The sequence below is a fragment of the Zingiber officinale genome, chromosome 8B, assembly GCF_018446385.1.
Source record: "Zingiber officinale cultivar Zhangliang chromosome 8B, Zo_v1.1, whole genome shotgun sequence".
In the NCBI taxonomy this organism is placed as follows: Eukaryota; Viridiplantae; Streptophyta; class Magnoliopsida; order Zingiberales; family Zingiberaceae; genus Zingiber; species Zingiber officinale.
Window position 1 is genome coordinate 24,004,935 of NC_056001.1, and position 9,944 is coordinate 24,014,878.

The window sequence follows — 9,944 nt, forward strand, 5'->3', positions numbered from 1 at the left end:
AATCGGAGTTCAAACAAGAAGATCAAGCTTTGAAGTATTATGGACCGTTTATCAAGAATAGGACAGATCTGGACCATCCATTGAAGATCTGGCCGATCCAACTTAATGGGGAGCAGATCTGAGCCATTGATGAAGATCCAGAAGTTTTGATCCAGATCTGAGTTCATCTAGCCATTGATCAAGCCGAATTAATCTGGGCCGTTCAATGAAGACTGGGCCGATCTGGGACATCCAGTGATGATCTGATCGATCCGACCTACGGGAGGGTAGATCCAGACCCTATATCAACATCAGTACCTTCGGATTTGATTTTGGATGACTTTTCACCGTTGATTTAGCCCGGAATCATCTCAGCCGTCCGATCAGATCCATATCTGATTTAAATAGAAGCTACAGTAGCTACAGTGCCTTCGTCGATTCTCCACAGCGCTGTTCTTCGCATCCCGCGTCGAATTCTAGATCAATTTTCCAGCAATTTCATCGGCGACGATGTCCTCAGATGCTTGAGACCAGCTTCCGGCGATCTGACCTCACTCAAAGGTGGTCCTGCGGCGAGAATTGTATCCACGAACTCTGCTTCTACTGCCGGCCATTTGGAGGTGTTCCTCCGATTGGTGGTTCCGTTTCCCATTCGAGAGCTTTGGCGGTGTTCCTCCACTGCTATTCAACCATTTCGACAACATTTCATCCACCATCGACTCTATATCAGAACGGAGTTCGCAGATTTGCATATTTCTGGAGTTGGCAGCTTCGATCTTCATCAGATTCGTTTGGAGTGGTCTCCGATGGTGCTGGTGAAGGCTGAGCTGAGTTCAGTTGCTGAGGTTGTCTTTCTCTGATTACAGTTGGAGTGTTCTCTGCTGTTTCCTTGTGTGACGGCAAGGAGAAGTTGCCGTGAGAAGAGATTTGGAGTTGAGATGGTTTAGGATTTAACTTTTGCATTCTTTTTACTATTGATAGATTTACATTTCAGTTTATTATATTTTGATTCAGTAATCATAGTTCTTTAGATTAATTATTTTAATTCAAGTGCATTGGGTAATTTAGTTTCAATAGAGTTTGAAATTGTTCTTAATTCTGCTTTAGCTTAAATTTCAACACTGTTGAGTAGCTTAGTTTTAGTAGTTAAGATTTAATTTTTGCTTTAGAACATATTCATTCATGTCTTGTTGTTTATTCTTAGCTTAAGAGTGTGTCAATGATTTAATCTTAATGTAGGAGTGACAATGCGTTAAGGTTTGATTGTTGGCACATAGGGTTTTAGTTATGCTTTAGATTAATTTCTTTACTGGTGTGTTTTCCTTTGTAGATTTATATTCAAAGCTTTAAAACCCCCAACTCCATTTTTATATCGAAAACCCCAAAAATAGGAATAAAAGACAATCCTAAATTACATTCTACCGTTGGTTCCTCGGATCGATCCTGGGCTCGTTACTACAACGTTATTGAAAAATTAAGGGGTTCAGTGGAAAATACATTTGTACAATTTGATTAGCGGATGTGACAGATTCGCTTACCAATCGGCCCAAGCCCAGGGGGAAGGTATGGACCCCAATGTTTTGTTCACTCCATCAGTCGGCTACTCACAACACTCGCGACTGTCGGAGCCTCCCCCCATCGCTCATCCCGCGCCAAGGAGCTATCGCCGCCGATCGCCTTCACTAGATCGGCAACATCGACAACGGAGCCCTGTTCAAAGGATAGAAAGGAGATCCCCCAGCGGCAGCATCGTCAGCAGCCCGGAGCTCACCATCGGGCGTCGCACGAACGACCTCGACCTTCCGCTCGGGAGGAGGAAAATAGGGGCAACGCATCTCGGGGCGAGATCAACATCATCGCCGGAGGCCTGACCGGCGGAGACTCCAATAGAGCCAGGAAGGCACACGCAAGGCAGCTAAGGATACATGCAGTCGCCTGCAGCCAGGAAAGGGCGAGCGGACCCGAGATCAGCTTCGGGCCCAGGGACCTCGATGGAGTCGAAGTCCCCCACGACGATGCCCTGATCATTCGAGCGGTAATAACCAACTATACTATTCACCGCATTTTCATTGACACAGGCAGCTCGGTCAACATAATATTTAAGAAGGCCTTCGACCAACTGTAAATAGACCGAGCTGAACTCCTGCCAATGATGACCCTCCTCTACGGGTTCACGGGGAACGAAGTCTTGCCGGTCGGCCAAGTCCGGCTGGCTATCTCGTTGGGAGAAGAGTCACTTAGAAGGACAAGGACCACCAGCTTCATCGTGGTTGATGCTCCTTCTGCGTACAACTTCATCTTAGGGCGACCGACTCTCAACGAGTTCCGGGCGGTCGTCTCTACCTTCTGCCAGATCAAGTTCCCGGTGGAAGATCAAGTAGGGGAGTTGCGTGGAGACCAACTGGCGGCTCGGAGATGCTATTTGCAGATGGTCCGAGCTGAATCCAAGTCCGCTCGGAAAGTGCCGCGAGTCGAGGTAAATACTATAACCGAAAAACCACCTTCTTTGGTTTATGAAGAAAAAGAGGAGGTGCAGATTTACTCTTCCCGACCGGAGGCCATCACCTTCATAGCATCCGATCTGGAGGAGAAGCAGAAGGAGAAGTTGATCAAATGCCTACGGCAAAATTGCGACGTCTTCGCTTGGTCGACCCATGAGCTGCCAGGGGTCTCGTCGAGTGTAGCGCAGCATGAACTTCACATCCGGTCGGACGCTCGGCCGGTAAAGCAAAGGAAGAGGGACTTCAGCGCGGAGCAGAATGTAATCATCCGGGTGGAGGTAGAAAAGCTTCTGGAGGCCGTCCACATAAGGGAAGTACAATTCCCGAGTTGGCTTGCAAATGTGGTTCTGGTCTCCAAGCCGGGCAACAAGTGGAGAGTCTGCATCGACTTCCGAGACTTGAACAAGGCATGCCCAAAGGACTTCTACCCCTTGCCTCAGATCGATCAGCTGGTGGACTCCACGGCCGGGTGCGAGTTGATATGCATGCTGGATGCATACCAAAGCTACCATCAAGTGCCGCTCGCCCGAGAAGACCAAGAGAAGGTGAGCTTTGTCACGGCGGACGACACCTACTGCTACAATGTAATGTCGTTCGGGCTGAAGAACGTAGGAGCCACCTACCAGCGTCTGATGAACAAGGTCTTCAGGGAGCAGATCGGACGCAACTTGGAAGTGTACGTGGACGATATACTTATCAAGTCCTTCTAGGCGGCTGATCTCTATACGGACATGGAGGAGACCTTCCAAACGTTGAGAAGATATGGCGTCAAGCTTAACCCTCAGAAGTGCCTATTCGGAGCAAAAGGTGGGCACTTCCTGGGTTACATTGTGACCGAGCGGGGCATAGAGGCGAACCCCAGCAAGATAAAGGCATTGCAGGACATGCCGCCTCCCAGAAATCTCCGAGAGGTACAGCGTCTCACTGGTCGGATAACGGCGCTGTCAAGGTTTATCTCTAAGACCGCCGACCGGAGCTTGCCATTTTTCAAGATTCTCCGTAAAGCCACCAAGTTTCAATGGGACGAGGAGTGCGATCAGGCATTCGAGGAATTGAAGACTTACCTGAATTCCTTACCCGTGTTGGCGAAACCAGCCGTAGGTGAGCCGCTCCGCATTTATTTATCTTCAACTGAGCATGCTGTGGGCTCAGCATTAGTAAGGCCGAGCGGCGAGGAACAACCAGTGTACTTTTTAAGTCATATCTTAAAAGATGCTGAGTCTCGCTACACCGGTCTTGAGAAGTTGGCTTTCGCCTTGGTCCTGGCCGCTCGGAGGTTGCGCCCTTACTTTTTGGCGCACACCATTATTGTGATGACGAATAGCCCGCTAGCAAGGGTACTCCTGAACCCTGAAGCATTCGGACGGCTCATCAAGTGGACAACGGAACTTAGCGAATTCGACATCCAATATCAACCCCGCTCGACGATCAAGGCACAGTCCTTGGCAGATTTTGTGACTGAGGTACAAAAGCCCGAGCTCGAAGCTACATGGAAAATATATGTGGACGGATCATCCACTCGGCTCGGAAGAGGAATTGGGATCATGCTACTTTCGCCTCAGGAAGAGCGGATGCATTTATCCGTCCGGCTGGACTATCGGGCAACAAATAATGAAGCAGAGTACGAGGCCCTTATAGCCAGATTGCAGGCCGCACGACATGTTGGAGCCAGTCGGGTGGTGATCCACTCGGATTCCCAGCTTGCCGCTCAGCAACTCAGGGGCATTTTTGAGATAAACAATGCAAGACTCAGATTGTACGCGGAGGCCTTTGAAAAACTCAAGACCAGCTTCACCGAAGTAGTGGTCATGAAGATACCCCGAGCGGAGAACCAGGCGGCAGATGAGTTAGCCAAACTCGTAAGCTCAATATCGGTGGTCGTCATCCAGCAACCGATCGAGCAAGTATCGTTGGTAGCGCACGTGGACCGGATGGATGGCCTCATATTCCCGAGCGATTGGAGAACAAACATCACAGAGTTTCTGCGCTCGGGAGTCACGCCGTCCGATCGGGACGAAGCCCAACTATTGAGGAGGAGAGCGGGCCGGTTCACGCTAATCGGAGATCAACTTTACAAAAAGACGTTCTCCCGACTGCTGCTGAAGTGTGTCAGTTCGGAAGACGCCGAGTGCATTCTCCAGGAGGTACACCAAGGATCTTGCGGAGGTCATCCGGGCGGCCGGTCTTTGGCTAAGAAGATCCTGTTGGCTGGATACTTTTGGCCAACTCTGCATGAGGACGCCGCTCGGACCGTCGCAACATGCATCTCTTGTCAGAAGTACCATAGTTGTTCTCATAGGCCGACGGAGGAAATGAAAGCGTCCACGGTGTCCTGCCCGTTCGACCAGTGGGGCATGGACATCGTAGGACCCTTTTCTATGGCGACCGGACAACGGAAGTTTCTATTGGTGGCAGTCGACTACTTCTCCAAGTGGGTGGAAGTCGAGCCATTAGCCAAGATAACCGAGCAGATGGTCAAAAAATTCATCTGGCAACACATCATCTGTCTGTTCGGCATCCCACGTCGGCTCGTGTCGGACAACGGGCGGCAGTTCGTCGGAAAGCAACTCGAGAAATGGTGCAAGGGATATGGCATTGAGCAGTACTTCACGTCTGTGGCGTATCCCCAAAGCAATGGTCAAGCCGAAGTAGCCAACCGAGAGATACTCCGAATTCTTAGGGCTCGGCTCGACCACATGGGAGGAAGCTGGGTGGACGAGCTGCCGGGAGTCCTTTGGGCCATCCGTACGACCCCTAAGGAGGGAACGGGAGTCACACCGTTCCACCTGGTGTATGGAGGCGAGGCGGTCGTCCCAGTCGAGGTCGGCGTGGAGTCCGTCTACATCCAGAACTACGATGAAGATAATTCCGAGCGGAGGCAACTAGAATTGGACTTGATCGACGAGGAGCGAGCCAAAGTGTCCGTTCGGCTGATGGCCTACAGGCAGATAATGAAGCAGAACTACAACCGCCGCGTGATTCCCCGAGCATTCCAGGTGGGCGACTTGGTCTGGAAGAAAGTGAAGCCGGTCGGGGACGTAGGCAAGCTGGAGGCGCCTTGGGCAGGACCATTCAAAGTCGTCGAGAAGCTTCGATCGGGAGCCTACTACTTGGAGGATGAGGATGGACGATGGCTAGAGAGACCATGGAGCGCAAACCACCTCCAGCCCTATCGGGCCGGATGAAAGGTGCGTCGATGTAATGTATTTCATGAATATTCCGTTCGGATGTATCATTTGGTTGCAGGAATGAAAGCTATAAGAACAAAGCAAAGGCATGAACATTGGGCACCAAGCGGGTAGCTGCAAGATGGCGTGGCCAAGACCCTGTGCCGTTCGGCCGGGCGTATAATATCCGAGCCACATGCTCGATGTCGAAGACCCCGTGCCGTTCGGCCGGGCGTATAATTTTCGAGCCACATGCTCGATGACGAAGACCCCGTGTCATTCGGCCGGGCGTATAATATCCGAGTCACATGCTCGATGTCGAAGACCCCATGCCGTTCGGCCGGGCGTATAATATCCGAGCCACATGCTCGATGCCGAATACCCCGTGTCGTTCGGCCGGGCGTATAATATCTGAGTCATAGACTCGATGGCGAAGACCCCGTGCCGTTCGGCCGGGCGTATATTATCAGAGCTATAATCTAATTGTTGAAGACCGTCGAGCAGCGACGTTAAATCTTAGAGTCGGACCGGCGACTATAAACCCTCCGGCTTGAAGACCGTCGAGCAGCGACGTTAAATCTTAGAGTCGGACCGACGACTGTAAACCCCCCTGCCGGAAGACCGTCGAGCAGCGACGTTAAATCTTAGAGTCGGGCCGGCGACTATAAACCCTCCGGCTTGAAGACCGTCGAGTAGCGACGTTAAATCTTAGAGTCGGACCGACGACTGTAAACCCCCCGGCCGGAAGACCGTCGAGTAGCGACGTTAAATCTTAGAGTCGGACCGGCGACTATAAACCCTCCGGCTTGAAGACCATCGAGCAGCGACGTTAAATCTTAGAGTCGAACCGGTGACTATAAACCCTCCGTCTTGAAGACCGTCGAGCAGCGACGTTAAATCTTAGAGTCGGACCGGCGACTGTAAATCCCCCGGCCGAAAGACCGTCGAGCAGCGACGCTAAATCTTAGAGTCGGACCGGCGACAATAAACCCTCCAGCTTGAAGACCGTCGAGCAGCGAGGTTAAATCTTAGAGTCGGATCGGCGACTATAAACCCTCTAGCTTGAAGACCGTCGAACAGCGACGTTAAATCTTAGAGTCGGACCGGCGACTGTAAACCCCCCGGCCGGAAGACCGTCGAGCAGCGACGTTAAATCTTAGAGTCAGACCGGCGACTATAAACCCTCTGGCTTGAAGACCGTCGAGCAGCGACGTTAAATTTTAGAGTCGGACCGGCGATTGTAAACCCCCCGGCCGGAAGACCGTCGAGCAGCGACGTTAAATCTTAGAGTCGGACCGGCGACTATAAACCCCCCGGTCGGAAGACCGTCGAGCACCGACGTTGAACCCTAAAGTTGACCCGGCCGGCGACTATAAACCTCCCAGTCGAGTCAGCGCCTCGCAGAAGCACTTCAACGAGTCGCTAGCAGAAATTCTATGTAAAATGGAAAGTCGTTAGACCGGGCGACGAAGTTGAGAAGTTAAGAGAGACCAGGCATAGTAAGAAGTTGTTCGACCGATCGACCGATGTAAGAAATGCCGTACGGGAGAAAGGTTAACTGGATAACGCAGTCACAAGGAGCGCCAAAAGAAGGGCTAACAGAGCAAAAGTTGCATTCAACTATTCGCCGACCGGGGGCACACTAATGAATGTTGCCCGGAAAGTATGGGCTCAAACAGTAGCAACAAAAGTAAGTTTTTAATATTGGTTAATTGTCTAGAGGTGTAACACGCCGAACGGTAGGCAGACGAAGAAGACGAAACAGACAAAGAACAAAGGCGCTCCTCACTCTATGGGCTCGAAGATGGACTCCGAAACAGCTTCCAGCAGGCCGACCATGTCTTGAGGAGGGATAGAGGTATCCTCAGGGAGATGGCCCTTGACCTTCAGGTAAATAGTTGTCGCCCGGATGACCCCTTCGAAGAACAGAACTAGTCGATCGCTAAACTTGTCACCAAATGCGTCCGATCGAAGGTAGTTCTGTTTCATCATCTTGAAGCGGTCAGCTTCTCCGTCCTGGTATTCCTTTAGCGCCGCTCGGGAGGCGTCGAGAGCACCTTGGAGATCTTCCTTATCTGCCTGTAGTTTACCTTCAGTGGTAAATCGACTCTCTTTCTCAGCAGATAGGAGGTCGGTCAATTCTGTAACGCGCTGCTCCAGCGCTCGGATCTGCACTTTCATCGCATCCAGATCAGCAACGACCCTATTTTTTCTGTTGGTGGCCACAGTGATCTGGTGGTCATGGGACTTTACTTGGGCTTCGAGTCCAGCTACCCTGGTTTCCATGCCGGAAGACTTGTGTCGCTCGGTCACTAGCAGTTTTTCTATCTGGGTCAGCTCGGACCTAGGCGTAGCATACGAGGGCCCCTCAGCCGGCGCCCCTCCAGAAATTTGGAGTTTCTTCAACTCCTCCTCCAGTTCGGCTAGACGATTGCTGACCGCAATGTTCTCCACCCATTGCTGCGTTCGGATGAGATAATGTCAGGAACCTGGTGAAGACGTCATAATAGCGTGCTAAGAAACATACCCCGGTGGCTTGCTGCATATGGCTGTCCGCTAGCTAACCGGGAGTCATCAGGGCAACTTGAGCCCTCGCATCTTCCCAAGTCTTGGCAAGCGGCCCTCGGATGGTAACTTGATGCTCGGGAGCAGTAGGCCGATCCGCCGCCAAAAGGAACTCCTCGGTGGGAAGACGGAGGACGAACTTGATCACTCGACGACCGCTCGGATCAGATTGCGAAGAGACGGCTCGGCTGGATGACTCGCCGAGCGGCGCAGAAATAATGTCCGAGCGTTTGAGCCGAAGGCGAACCCGGGGCAAAGAACTAACGGGTTGCGCCCCAATTGAAGCTGATGGCTGGTCGAGCTGGGAGGGAGTTCGATCAGACGAGATGGCCTCTTGTGCGGCGGGTAGCGGGTTGATTACCTCTAAGGGGGCGTCAACTGGCCCAATCACTGGCTCCGCATGCGCAATGGCCGTCCGACGTCGCTTGCGTATTATCAATGGGGAATCGTCTGCCGACCGCTCCGCGTCCTCTGACGTAGGCTGCTGACCGGCCGAAGAGATAGTATCCCCGACCGCTCTAGTTGCAGGGACCTGAGCGACAGATTCTCGGCCCTCAGTTGGAGTTCCTCCGCTTTCGCCCTCATGCGAGCCAACCGGCTCGATGCCTCGATCGGCCATCTCCTTGGCCACCACCGCTTCCATTTCAGCAGCCTTCAACTTCAGCCGATCAACAACCTTGGCGCGCCACATGATGTCAGCTGCATAACAAAAGAATAAATCAGTTAGACCAAAAGGAAAATGGACGAGGAAAGTGCTTACCCATGCTGCTCTGCAGCTTCGTTCAGATCAGGTTCAAGCCGAATATGTACAACACCCCCTCGTGAAGTAGTTTATCGATACTGAACCTCTGGCCGCCCAGTAGATTGGCTGCATGAAGATAATCCGGCTGACTCTTGTATTTACCGAGGTCAGGCGGGCTCGGCATGGTGGTCTGCCATTGGGTGCGAAAGGATGGCAGTTCGGGAAAGCGAAGGTAAAAATAATTTTCCTTCCAGTGCTTGTTCGAGGTAGGCATCTTATCGAAGAAGACGAGGCCGATCCGCGATTGGAAGAGGAAAGTACCCCACTCGGACTGTTTGGGATAGTAAAAGTAACGGAAAACTTTGGGGACTAAGGGAATGCCGTGCAGCTTGAAAAGGATTACTACGTCGCACAACAACCTAAAAGAGTTGGGGACAAGTTGACCGAGCGGGATGTGGAAATAATTACAAACCTCCCGGATAAAAGAATGTAGAGGGAAGCGCAGACCGGCCACGAATTGGTCGCGGAAGAAGCAAACAGTGCCGATCGGCGGATTGTGGGGCCGATTGGAAGAGGTGGCTAAGACTAGTCTATGGTCAAGAGGGAGTTCAAATTCGTTGAGGAAGCGTCCCGCGTCAGTCTCGTCAAACCGGCTTACCATGGTCATGTACCATAGGCCGGGAGAGGGATCCGAAGGCTGCGAGGTGCTAGCCATCGCCAGGACAGTAGCGAGGAAGGATCGAGGAAAGAAAAATGAAAGGGTTGACGGAGGAGACCGAAACTATGTTGAACGAATGCAAAGACCACCAGAAGGGAGAAAATGGAAGAAAGTAGAGATAGAAGAAGGCTTACTAGGAGTAAAGCGTGAAAGAGAAGGTCGAAAGTTCGTCGGAGCACCGAGGCAAGCGAACGTCGGGAAGATGGTCGCGAGAGGAATCACCAAAAACGCGAAGGCAAGAACGATGGAAGCGTCGGCGCTTCATAAACCCC